This window comes from Macaca fascicularis, chromosome 2 (assembly GCF_037993035.2).
Source record: "Macaca fascicularis isolate 582-1 chromosome 2, T2T-MFA8v1.1".
In the NCBI taxonomy this organism is placed as follows: Eukaryota; Metazoa; Chordata; class Mammalia; order Primates; family Cercopithecidae; genus Macaca; species Macaca fascicularis.
In genome coordinates this window covers 90,231,763-90,245,488 of record NC_088376.1, presented here as the reverse complement: position 1 = coordinate 90,245,488, position 13,726 = coordinate 90,231,763, and the positions used below count along the sequence as shown (strand labels likewise).

The 13,726-nt window shown below is 39.0% G+C and overlaps 1 pseudogene; it reads left to right on the top strand.

Moving 5' to 3' along the window:
• Positions 1 to 648: 648 nt before the first annotated feature.
• Positions 649 to 1,145, top strand: LOC141409756 (peptidyl-prolyl cis-trans isomerase A pseudogene; annotated as a pseudogene).
• Positions 1,146 to 13,726: the final 12,581 nt, after the last annotated feature.

The window sequence follows — 13,726 nt, the reverse complement described above, 5'->3', positions numbered from 1 at the left end:
TACTTCTCTTGTATGGAGACACACTATTTAACATGTAATTATTCCTAGATTGTTTAGAAGATGTTAGCTTTATCTCCTTAGATAGATAATAAGCTACTACAATAACAAGGAAATAAAATAATACTTAGGAAACAAAGGTTCCTTTACTCCCCATATTCTCAGCCATTCCCTAGTACTTAACACAACACTGAAAACCATATGGGGCTAAATACAGCCATATAAATTGGCCAGATAATTGAAGTAGTTTAGAGACATAAATTTGAGTTCCATCAGACACTTAATAACTTATATTTGGCTGAAAAATGTGTAGGTCCTCCTTTCCATTCTAACCACTTACATCAGTTCTCATGGTTTATCATGAAGTGTTTCTTTTTTAAATCCACCATGATCATTTTTCACATTTCCTATTATATCTCATGTGAGTTTTGGGCTTTCTACCACCACTATCAACAAATTTGGAGTAGAGTAAGGCCAGAAGCAGTGATGGGTAATAAGCATAAAGTTTTTTCTTCTTTGTAGTTCAAAGTATTTACTCTATTGTGTTATGCAACTTGGACCTCAAAAGCCATTTGGGAGGCTGAGCATTTTAAAATCATTCTCGGCTGCTTTGCAGACACCACCAACACTGGTAGCCCCGTACTGTCAGCCATGATCTACCCCACCGTGTTCTTCCACATCACTGTCAATGGCAAGCACTTGGGCCATGTCTCCTTAGAACTGTTTGCAGACAAGGTTCCGAAGACAGCAGAAAACTTTTATGCTCTGAGCACTGGACAGAAAGGATTTGGTTATAAGGGTTCCTGCTTTCACATAATTATTCCAGGGTTTATGTGTCAGGGTGCTGACTTCAAATACCATAATGGCACTGGTGGCAAGTCCATCTATGGGGAGAAATTTGATAACAAGAACTTCATCCTGAAGCATACAGGTCCTAGGATCTTGTTCACGGCAATGCTGGACCCAACACAAATGGTTCCCAGTTTTTCATCTGCACCGCCAAGACTGAGTGGTTGGAGGGCAAGCATGTGGTCTTTGGCAAGGTGAAAGGAGGCATAAATATTGTGGACTCCATGGAGTGCTTTGGGTCCAGGAATGACAAGACCAGCAAGAAGATCACCATTGCTGCCTGTGGACAATTCCAATAAGTTTGACTTGTGTTTTACCTTAACCACCAGACCATTCCTTCTGTAGTCAGGAGAGCACCCCTCCACTCCATTTGTTTGCAGTATTCTATAATCTTTGTGCTCTCATTCCCTTTGGGTTCCATGTTTCCCTTATTCCCTTCCATACCTAATTGTATTGCAGACTTAAGTTTATGATTATGAAAAAAACTAAATAATAGCAACAGCAAAAATTGTTCTCATTTTTGGTCTGAGTGCTGAGGCTATCTGCAAGTGAGTGAGAGAAAAAAATTGCTGTATGCTCATTCCAAGTAGAAATGAAAGGTCTATCAATAACCGTGATGGTTTTTGGAAGGCTCAGGTCACGTTGTTTGGGTGATCATAGTCACTCTGCTCAGCTCTGTAATTTCACCAAAGTCTTGATACATATGTTACTACAACTTCTGTTTTATAGAAGAATTCTAAAGTGCCTCTGCATTGCCTGTGACACGGGGATCAAAAAACAAAAGGTGGAACTTTGGCGGAGGTTACAGCTGTGGTGTATCAGTCACATTCACCAAATGTCATCATGGGTTGGAGCTGTCAGCTCACAGTCCTTTTGAGGGTGTGAGAAGTAGAGGTCTGGGGTGGGCAGGCCTCCTGTAGATTCTACCCACAGCATCCTGGCTTTGTGACTGAGAGCAAATCACTTAACCTTTCTGCCAGTTTATTCATCAGTACAATGCAAGGTGCTAATAACACCCACTTTGCAAGATAATTTATATTTGTATATGGCCTAACACAACATCAGGCACTAGTAGACACCCAGTAGCTGTGGCTATAATTATTAATTCAAAGAATATAGTTCATAGGGCTAAGATGAAAAGAATATAACATTGAGGAAAGAACAAAGACTTTGGAGCAAAATCTGATTTTCAATTCTAGTTCTTCTGCTTATTATCAGCAAAGGTTGGTAAATTATACATCAACTCTAGGTTTCAGTTTCCTCATATGTGAAATGAGGGTAGTAAGAGTACCTACCTTAAAGGACTATCAGGGCAAATTTAAAGAGCAAAACATGTAAAATCCCACGAAGAGTTCCTGGCATATTGGTAATCATATAATGAATAGTAACTGTTGTTATTTCACATTCAGATCTTAAAGAAAAAATAGTATTTCTAAGCCCATTTTTCTATGATGAATCCAGGGAATCAAAGGTGAATGTTGTTCTTACAGAGGAGGGTGAGAATTTTATCAGCGATATACTAACAAATGTTTAAAAATTAGCTAACTATACCCACCTCCTCACTAGTTAAGTCCTAATCTGTAGTGTTTGCTGATTTCCATGGTATAAACACTACCAATGTGATATCAGTGAACACAGAGCTGACAGCAGACGTTAACAAGCTGCCACTGGATGTTTTTCATCTTCCTGAACCCACATAATACACGAGAGCTACAAAATCACATTATCTAGGTTGCATCATGTGACGCTCTGATAATATATATTTATATAAAGTCTATGACTGAGAATTCCAACTGCGGTGCGGTAGTCACAGGCCTGGGAATCAAGGACTTGGGTTCTAGTCCTAAATTTTTGGGAATGCGTGACCTTGGAAAAGTCACTTAACCCCTGTAAGACTCAACGAAGTCTGAAGCCTAGAGCGTTTCTAAGACCCTTTCCAACTCTAAAAGCCAACAATCAATAATTCTAAAGATACAGCTTTCCTTTGCTTATTCCTAGGTCACATGTCTTTTTTATCTACAGACAAAATGGACAGAATGGATTTTAGCAAGCTCTGTAGGAAAAAATAAAAGTCTTTTATCTTTATAGATCCTGGTGAATATTTGTTCCCTGTGAAAGGGATTTTATTGACCATTACAAAAGTACATTCTGAAAAGAGCCTCACCAGTGATTAGAAATTTGAATCAAGTAGGTCTTATCTTCTTTTCATGCTTGTCATGTGATTTCATGAAATAATACAACACAGGGAAGGAGTTTAAAGAGCATAAAGTGCTGCCCACTGTTAAGGTGCTAACTTAAACAGGTCTTTTCTACATTGCAAAAATGCAGCTATGCTAAAACAAAAGTAAGTTTCATTATCTTTTAAACGTATACTTCAAGCTGCACTGTGTGCTGTTTGCAATATCTGGCCACAAACTAAATGATATCATGCAATATCTGGCCACAAAATAAATGATTTCAGAAGAAATGATGCCCCATTTTAAATAATTAATTATCAACACTTGACTATGAGTAATATACAAGTCTGTTGCTTTGCAAGAAATGTTTGTTAATGTATGAAATTAAAACTTACTATAAGTCAGTTTTATTTTGTTTTGCATAAGAATCATTCTATCAAATGTATTCTAAATATCAGGTATTTAGAATACAACAGAACAGAGAGAAAATGTTAATTGAAACATATAAAAAATTGTCTTTGATGTAAACGTTATTATTAAGTAGTTTATCTAGCTAAGACATTTAATTATACTAGAAACCCATCAATGATTTTTGTTTCCTTTTTGCAACGGCAATGCTCAAAAGCATTACTTTGGAAACACTAAAACAATCCATTGATTTTGCTATTTCAGAGTAACAGTTTGTTCATTCAGTGAATTATCTATCAACAGTTAGGATTGAACTAACTAGATTATTTTACTTGCTATCCATCCATTCCACAAATATCTGATGAGCACCTACCTATGTAGGACACTTTTAGACACTATGGGGATATAGAAATGGATCAGATTGCATCCTGTAATGGGTTCGATGCTGGCCTCCAAAAAAGATATGTGCAGGTCCTAATTCCCAAAGCCTTATTTGGAAAAAGTTCCTTACACATATAATTAAGAATCTTAAGATGAAGAGATACTTCTGGATTATCAAGATAAGCCTAATTCCAAGAACAAATGAGGCAACATAGCTACAGAGGCAGAGATTGGAGTGATGTGGCCATAAATCAAGAAATACCCACAGCTACCAGAAACTAGAAGAGAAAGGAAATTAATTTTATCCTAGAATTTTCACAGGGAATGCAACTCTACCAGTATCTTGATTTTGAACTTCTGGCCTCCAGAACTATGACAATAAATTTCTGTTGCTTAAGCCACCAAAAGTGTGGTAATAAGTTATGCCAGCCTCAGGAAACTAATGAAGATCCAGTCTCCAAATAAGATAACATATTTCTTTGTATATTATATTGTTGTTAAATGCAATAAGATTGGTCACAATAGGAATTTGGAGAAAGAAGAGATTTCTTTCTATTGAGGGGTATCAGGACATAGTTACTAAAGGAGGAAGGATTTGAGAATTCTCTTAAAATGAACAGAATTGTGATTTAGAAAGATCGAGCTTATGATGATGGTGCTGGAGGTTGGTGCGTCTGGGATTGTTGAGTAGATGTGTTTTGGGAAGGGGTAGAGGTGGGTGGTGAATTCTAGGCAGAAGGAAACTTACAATTAAAGGTCCATAGGCTGTCAGTTGGGAGACCTATCCGGAGAAGAGGGCAGAGTTCAATTAATTTGTGAATGGAAGAGTCACAGATAAGACACACAAGAAATGGCCTTGTGTGCCCAGTTAGAGTGTGAATTTCATTTTATAATCTATAGAAAATAAGGTGTTTTTAGGCAGGAGAATGACAAGGTAAGACCTGTGTTCAGGAAAAATCTCTGGCCGTGGTATAATTTAGAGAAGAAAGGTACTGAAGGTAGGGAGAGACAGGTTAGGAGGAGATAATACTATTGCAAGAAACTAGGGTGTTTAATTTTGTCTCCTCAAAATTCATATGTTGAAGTCCTAACCCCAGTATGTATGTCAGAATGTGACTATCGAGAGACAGCATCTTTTAAGTGATAATTAAGGTAAAATGATATCATATGAATGGGCTCTAATTCAATATGACTGATATCTTTTATAAAAAAGAAGAGATTAGGAAACAGACAACACATAGACCAAGGGGTGACCATGTGAGGACATGGAGAGTAGGCTGGCATCTGCAAGCCAAGAAGAGAGACCTCAAAGAAACCAAACCCACTTACAACTTGATCTTGAACTTCTAGCCTCCAGAGCTGTGGGAAAATAAAGTTCTGTTGTTTAAACCACCCAGGCCGTGATATTTTGTTACGGCATCCCTAGCAAACTAATACAAAGGATTTCCTATGGGTGTTTTGCAACAAAGCATTCAACGTGGAGATTTTTGATGTGTGTTATTTGCTCTCCTAGATAGAGTTGTGTCTGACCTTAATATAAGACACTCAGTTTCGTTTCATTACCTCCCAAAAGGAGGTATACCGTTGCCATGTTCCAACTCTAAAAGCATGGTGCATCAAAAGGCACAATGGTAATACCAATTTTATAGTTGCTGTAATATTGCTTCTTTTCAGAATATGTAACAGAATCTCTTTTGCTTCACAAACTCCATGCATTTTGCTCCTACCTTTCTCATAAATAATGATACTGAACAGATGCTACCTTCAGATATTTGTTGACTGATGTATGAAATATTCCCATTGCCTGAGCTTCTGGGCATCCAGGTACAGTAATCTATCTTAATTTTTCTCTCCCTAATCTGTCCAAAATTTACTCATCAGTGAGGTCTGATTAAGTGTGTGGGCTTTGCCCTGAAGGTGAACAGCAGATGGGAAGTGAATGAGAAAGATATGGACTACCCCTGTAGTTCATATTGCAGGTTTCTAACTGAGAAGACAATATTGTCAGGGAATCAGGATGAGCAGCATAAAGTGATTCAGTAAAAAAGTGGCTCATCTGTGAGAAATGAGGGCCAGAGCCCTAATGGATGCCCATTCAGATTTCCCGACAGAAGTTAGTGTGATGTTCTTTAGCGTTCTGCAATGGGGAAGCTAAAACTTGTGGAAACCAAAGGAGATCAGAAAACTCAGGCCAGTCTTAACTTTTTTCCCATTTACATTTTTTTTAAGTCTCATGGAAAACATAGCTACTGACTGTTTAACCCTGTTCTTTGTGTTATGGTCAGCCATAAGGCTGATTGTGAATCCATTGAGCATCCAGCACCACGCTAGATGTCCTAGAAAAGAAGGAAGAATCCAGACTCTTAGGAAGCTGGTGATCAATTTGGAAGGCAGGCCAAATACTTAACACCTTGTCAATTATTGTAAATTAGTATGGAACAGAATGAGCTAAATATGACTGGCTGGCTTTGGGGTACTTGACAGCAGATCTGGGTTGAGTTTATTATATTCAACACGTGCATCTCACTATTTCCTAATGCACATTCAATTATGAGCCAAGTGAAATGGGAGTTACACAAAGGTTGTAAGACCTTTCTCTGTCCCAAAGGACTCTTAGGTCACCTGAGTGACTAAGACTTAGATGATGCAGGCAGGTAAAAAGTAACATTGTCCAAATGAATGATGTCACTGTGTGCTTGAGAATTTAGAATTTCAGAAAATTAAGAGGACAGTATAAGCCAGTTTAGCTGTAGGAGGCATAGAGAATGAGGCTTGGTATACACATTAATTTACTATGTATTTATTATATATTACATTATATATTATATATTTATTATATATTACATGTAATTATATATATTTATTATAATATATTTGTCATGTATTTATTATTCATGTATTTTTCATTCACACAGCAAACATTATATAAGCACGTACAATATTCCATGTTCTGATAAAATGGAAAAGAAAACTGATATGGTCTCTATCCTTATGGTGTTTATAGTTTAAGGGGAGAGACAAACATTAGTGAACTAAATGAACAGATATTAAATTATACACTGTGTTAAGTGCCTTCAAAGAAAATTATTAGGGGAAATGGTCTGGAGCAGAGCGGTCAGACCAATGTTTAATCAAACATCCAAAGGATGAGTAAGAGATAGTCAGGCAGTGGAGGTGGGGAGGATTCTAGGTATATGACATGGCATGTACAGAAAGAGGTGTAAGGTGGAGAAGGAAGGCAACTGCCCATCTGCAGGAAGGCAATAAGCCAGGGCAATTAGAGGACTGAGTTGGGGAGAATTTTCATTCCTGATGTTTCTGAACTTACGGGTATATTTAAGATCTGTTGAAAGCTGTGCATCCTTGCTCCAAAATGTGCTCTACGTTCAAAATTCAGCAGCTTCACAGATTTCCAGAAGCCTGTCCTCAAACTCCAGAATAAGAACTCCTGCTTTAGGGACAGGGTGTGACTGGGCCTGGTACTCAGGAGAAAAAGGTGTTTCCTCAGCAAGAGTAGTGTTCAGAATGAGCAGTGTTTGCAGGATTGTCAGGGACAAGGGTTCTTGCTAGATAGGATTTTTATCAGTCTTACTCCAGTTCCATTGGATGCTCTCAATTCACAAAAAAAACAAGGTGAATAATAAGGGAGAGCTATCTCTATACTCGTATGCATCTTTGAATTTGCTAGCAATGCTAATGGTGGCATCTGGCCTTTAAATAATGATTTCCCACCTCCCCCTGGCTTGACTCTTTCCTCCCAGTGCACTACCCATCAGCACCAGGGAGCTGGTGCAGTATGCAGGGATATGGCAGAGAAACAGACTCTATGGCATTGATTTTCCGACTCAGTGGGTTCGAAAACATCAGCAAGAATATTAGAGAAGCTGTTGAATACAAACCATTTCCTAATGCATATTTAATTAGTATTTGGTCAGTTAAGTTAATCAATTTGTAAAATATGTGGAAGGAGAGGCCTATTAAAATATAATTCATGTTTGGTGTGGTAAATCTTTCCATAAACTTACAATTACAAGCTAGATATTTCTTCAGAATGGGAAATGTGGGCAGGCAGATACACAGATCCCCTGCAGAGACTATTTTCAGTATTAATTATCTTGCTGTGCCTTAAAAGGTTATTGTTTGGGTGTTAAGAGGTTTGTGGAGATTAGACTATTTAAATGGCAATAGTCAATTTTCATGAACTTGGACAGTCTTTTGCAGTCCAGTGTAAAAAGCCAAAGGGAGTAGAGAAAGAGGGGAATTTTGTGCATTTCATTTGTTCTTTTCCAAATGTGAAAACAAACTGAATTATTAAAACAAAGAAAAGGAGGGTGTACATTGGAGAAAAAGAAGTGGATTTCAAATGCATTTGTCTTTCTTAGACTAGGTGGTAAGAGGAAGCCAGCCAGCAGCCGTGGCCATGGTTAGAAACCAACTCATGGGCTGTGCTCCGTTAGCTTAGAAGTTTCTTCGTTCAAGAGCCAGGAGGGCTCAGGCAGAAACAATGAGATAAACATGTGCAGTGGGATGCTCAGAAGAGGAGCTGAAATGTGCCCTGAGGAAAGGCAATATTGTCTATCATACTGCAAATGTCTTCCTCTTCTCTAGGGCCAACATGTAGTTTAAGCAAAATTTGGTTTTAATTCAGAAGATGAGTAAGCCTGTAGTCTTAAGAAGGCATGTACTTGACTCTGAGCCTTACCGCTCCACAAAGAGCTTCCTGTTGGGCAGTTATACTGATGCACAGCTGGCAATGTTACACAGGGGGCATGATCAAGAGGTCTAATATATATTAGGTTCCCAACACAAGTTGGCTAAATGTATTAGCTTTCTCCAGCTGCCCTAACAAAATATCACACATTGAGTGGTTTAAACAACAGGAATTTATTTTCTCACAGTTCCGGGGACTGGAAGTCTAAGATCAAGGTGCCAGCAGATTTGGTTTCTCCGAAAGCCTCCCTGCTTGGCTTGCAAACAGCCACCCTCTTGTGGTATCCTTACATGGTTGTTCTTTCTTTGTGTGCTTGGAGTTGAGGGCAGGAAAGAGAGAGAGAGGTCTCTACTATCTTTTCCCCTTTGTATAAGGACATCATCAGTTCTATTGAATTAGGGTCACACCCTTATGATCTAGTTTAGCCTTAATCACCTCCTGAAATACAGTCATGTTGGGAGTAAGTACTTTAACATAGGAATTGTGGGGGGAATGGAATTCAGTCCACAGCAGTGAGTGGATGAAAGAGAAAATACAAATATAGTCCATAGTGCTATAAACATAAATGGAATAAAAGACTTATTTTGATTTGAAGTGGGGACATTTCTTAGAGGATTTGTGATTCGAGCTAGATCACAAATAATAGCAAGAACATTGTTAGAATTGTATGTGAGGGAAAGGAAGCTCAATTGTGCAGACAATAGTTTGAGGAATGCTTGGGGGCCTGAAAGTTCAGGGGAATCATGTGGGGAACAGTGACCGGGTCATGGGTCATTTGGAGGGGGTAGACTATGCAGGTGAAGCTAGAGAAGGTTGTAGGGGTAGTTCATGGAGATGCTTTATTATACTGAGGGCGTTGACACAGTGGGCTCTAAGTGAGAAGGTGCCATGATTCATGGAGATTTGGGGAAGATAGGTGGGATGGCTTGACATGGGGAATGAATAAAAGGCAGGCGGCTCAGGCAGTCAGTGTGGGTATCCCTACTCCCTTTCTTCACGAGGCAAGGTAACATCATTTTCCTGTTGCCCTCTGGCTATCCAGATAAACTTCTGTCATTCCATGCCTCCTCTGGGCTGAATATCAGGCTTTAGTTTAGAACTGGGGATCTTGATTTATACTAAAATTCTACAACAGTAATTCACAACCAGGTGTGGCAAGCAGTAGGGGTTATTTTAGAAGCACTGGGATTTTCCTAGCAAGGAGATTCAAACTCCAACAGCCACATGACTGTGTCCCTGCTCCCCTGCCACACCCCTCAGCGTCCATCCCAGGAATTGTGAAGCCTCCATCTTGAGGAGTCTGCACCCCCACCATCCTTTCTCAAGGGGGATCACTGCATGAGTGATGGGAGTGTGACATTCTTATGTGATTGGATGAAGGAGAAGGTTGAGAATCAATATGCTAGAAAGTGGGGTGATGTTCTGCTCCCTGTTTTTCAGACCAAGAGAATAATTTACTCCAGATGGACTGTTGTTCCTCTATAATTCAGAACACAGCCTTTTAAGATCTAGGGAAGACAACTGAAGACTGTTTTCACAAGTTAGCCAACAATACTATTAAGAGAGGTATTAATCCTCATTGCCTTGCCATTCAATAGCTTATGCAAACAATACAGGGGCTACAAGAATAATTCACAAAACTAATTTACCTGCTTTGATGAACACTCCATTTGTAATGTATTCAATTCTTCTTCTGCTTCTTCTCCCTCACCCTCTGTTTCTTCTTTTTAGTCTTTGTTTGGGTATTGATCTCTTTATCACATCTTTCTTTCCCCATCCTTACTTTTCACATTGGCTTCTCTATGCCTCTTCATCCAATTTGCTAATAATTGTTTTAAGATTAAAACAATATATGAAATTTTTTTTTATATAAAACTGTCTTGTAAAAATATAAATCATACTATAAGACTCTGGAACACTCTGTTTGTCTGGAGAGAGGCAAATTGGATGTGTTTTCATACTCTCAAAAGGAATGAAAGGAATGAATGGTTGAGTAAGAAATGAGCTTAATGTTTGCCTCCCGTCACGATTGCACAGCTGGCAGAATGCTACGGAATAGAAGGATCTAATCTCTTTTCTTCCTAAATACATTTCCTCCTTCTTTCTCGCTGTGTGCCTGTCTGTATATTTCACTATCTTTTAAAATTTCCCATTTTTTTCAATTTCCATGATATGGGACTAAAAATGTTATCTCAGCAATTCTGATATATGGTGGAGTTTTATGTTTCATTTGCCATCTTTCTCCTAAATAAATGGAGAACATTATACTGATAACTTTTTTAAAAAGTTTAGAAATAATCCTGGCCTAACATCTAGTGAAATGTATCATGTAAGAACTCTTTGAACAGAGAGAGTGGTCAAAGTAGAGGTCCTCTTATAATTTCCATGGCTAGGGGCAAAACCTGGAGTTGGTCTCTTTACCATTTTTCTCTTAAAATGAGGTAAAAACTGTACCAAAGCAAAAACAAAACAAACAAAAAATAGTAAAAGGCAATGGGAATCTATCTCTTCCAATGGGCTGTACAGGAACAGGGAGGGTCTCTGACTGATTTGGTTTTGGCTGCGGTGGGAGGCTCAGGGGCTTTTTGGATACTTATAAGCCTCAGGAAATATTTAGCTCCAACTAGTGCCATCTTTTTTCCTGGCAGCCTCCTTGTACATTGCTTAACCACAGATCTCTCATATCATGGGGATGTTGATCACAGTTGCCATATCCAGGAATGCACTTCCGAATGGCACTGACACAGCTGGCTGGTTCGCTCGCTGGAGGGAAAGCTAGAAGATTGGAGTCTGGGTAGAGGAAGCATTAGAAGCAAGCACTTGAAAGAGAAATTTCCCAAGCGATTTTTAAAAGCATTATTCTTTGAAACAATAGATTTTTAGGCGGATTAAAAAGATTTCTCTCTTTCTCTCCATTTTCATAAGATACAGATGCTGGCTTTTTCCCAATGGAGCTATTTCCATTAGTGCTGCATTTTAGTGAGATCACTGCTTTCACCAGTGGGTTAGAGCCATTAGTGCTCTGAGTTTTAGCTATCATGACCTCTCATTACCCATGCTGTTTGACCTCACGGCCACATAAAACACACAATAATAGGACCACTGGCATTTTAGATTTCATTACAATTCATATTTTGTTTAGCACTTTCCCCCTGTACACTTTAATTTCTGTGCATAGCTGAACTGCCTCATTTCTACATAAATGAAGTTAGACCTAAAGCCTGCACTCACTGGTTCTAGAGATGGTGATTCACTACTGAGCTTTTGTGTCTTTTACCCCATGTGGGAGAAACATACACAGATACGCACACAGAGTAATTTATCTTTTCACGACTTTGCTGTTTTCATTATCTCTTCTAAGAGTAGATATGGAAACAGATCTTTGCTCTGCTTAATTGTTTTTAATACCAAGGGCCATTAGAGGTCACCAAACAACATACCTGAGTCCTTTCTGAGTGGCTGTAATAACCGAAAGATTATTTTATCAATATTTCCTACTTTTGTTTGAGTACATACACACATACACAATCTCAACCATTTGTGACTGAATTGACTGTTTCTTAATGGACCACTTAATTGATTGGTATATGCTTGCCGAATGAAGTGACCAGTTCCCCCCACCCCCCTTGACTCCAATTGATCTATCATTAAAATCCATCACAAAGTTTTGGCAGTATGGACAAAACGTTAGCTGCATGTTGAATCTATCTTTGCCTTTCTCATTATTGGTATGATTGTATCAAATGCCTGACAAAATCTGAACATAATCCTTCAGAATGAAGTCAAGTTAATAACATCATACGCTGCTTCTATGAGAAATATTTTTTTCATTTGAGTACCTTGAGGATTACAGAACTTCCTGCTGCTACCACATTTGGAGTCATGCCACAAGTAAAGGCTCTAACGTTTTCTTTTTCTTTTCTTTTTTTTTCTTTTTCTTTTTTGAGACAGAGTCTTGCTCTGTTGCCCAGGCTGGATTGCAGTGGCACGATCTCGGCTCACTACAACCTCTGCCTCCGGATTCAAGGGATTCGCCTGCCTCAGCCTCTTGAGTAGCTGGGATTACAGGCGCATGCCACTACAACCGGTTGATTTTTGTATTTTTAGTAGAGACAAGGTTTCATCCTGTTGCCCAGGATGGTCTTGAATTCCTGACCTTGTGATCTGACTGCCTCAGCCTCCCAAAGTGCAAGGCTCCAACTTTTAACATCTATTAGTAAGGATCACTCATCCTTAGAAGAACCATAAAAAAGACTGAAGCTGAGCTGTCTCTATTTTAGCACTAGGCTCAGATTTTTGTTTTTCCTCCTTCCTGCTACTGTCTCAGCTAACTCCTGGATTTGAGACCTTTTGCTTACTTTGTCTTCAATTTTGTCTACCTCTTCAGATTTGATCTATTTCCTCTTAGATTTTCATTTGATTTCCTTCCCAACCCTTTTAATCTTGTTGAATTTCCTTAGCTCTTGGTCTGTTTGGACCTCAAATATCTTCCCTAACCTAGCCCAAAATAATGCCTAAGTTCCCCTAAAAATACAAATTCCACTAAAATATAAATTCACTGACCAGTGAGGACAATTTAAAATCTGCTGGGGCAGACTGCAAAGTACTTGATGAAGAGGATGTTAGAAGGATGGGTTAAGGCATCTATTCAGTGGCCCATCTAAAAAGCTTGCATTTTATTTTGGAGACACTGGAAAAACTTGGGCACTTAAACCCCAACATCTGGAAATAAATGCTTCACATATGTATATGTATTTGAGGAAGGTTGAGCTTTCAGTGCCATGTGGGATGCATCAGAATAGAGATGCTGGAGGTGAGCAGTTCAGGGTGGGGTCTAGCAAGGTTCCAAGCAAGAGCACCCAGCCAAGATAGTAGAAGTCAGAAAGTGAAATGCAGAGTGGTGTGAGAGGTGGAACTCATGGGACTCTATGGAGTAGGGTGGGTAGAAGTCAGAATAGGAGCAGAAGTCAAAGCTGCCCCCAAGGTTCTGAATCAGTGACTGGTGGTATAGATTATGCTATTAGCAGAGACAGGAAAGGCAACCCAAAAGGAGAAGAACAGCTTTGAGAAAGGGGATGCTTTGCTTAGGGAATTTAAGGTACTGACTCCAGAGTTCAAATTAGTTAGGGATTGTAGGGGCGGCTAAAAAGACGTTGATGGGCTGAGAGATTTGTTTGAAAGAGGGAACTAACCCAAAAAAAGG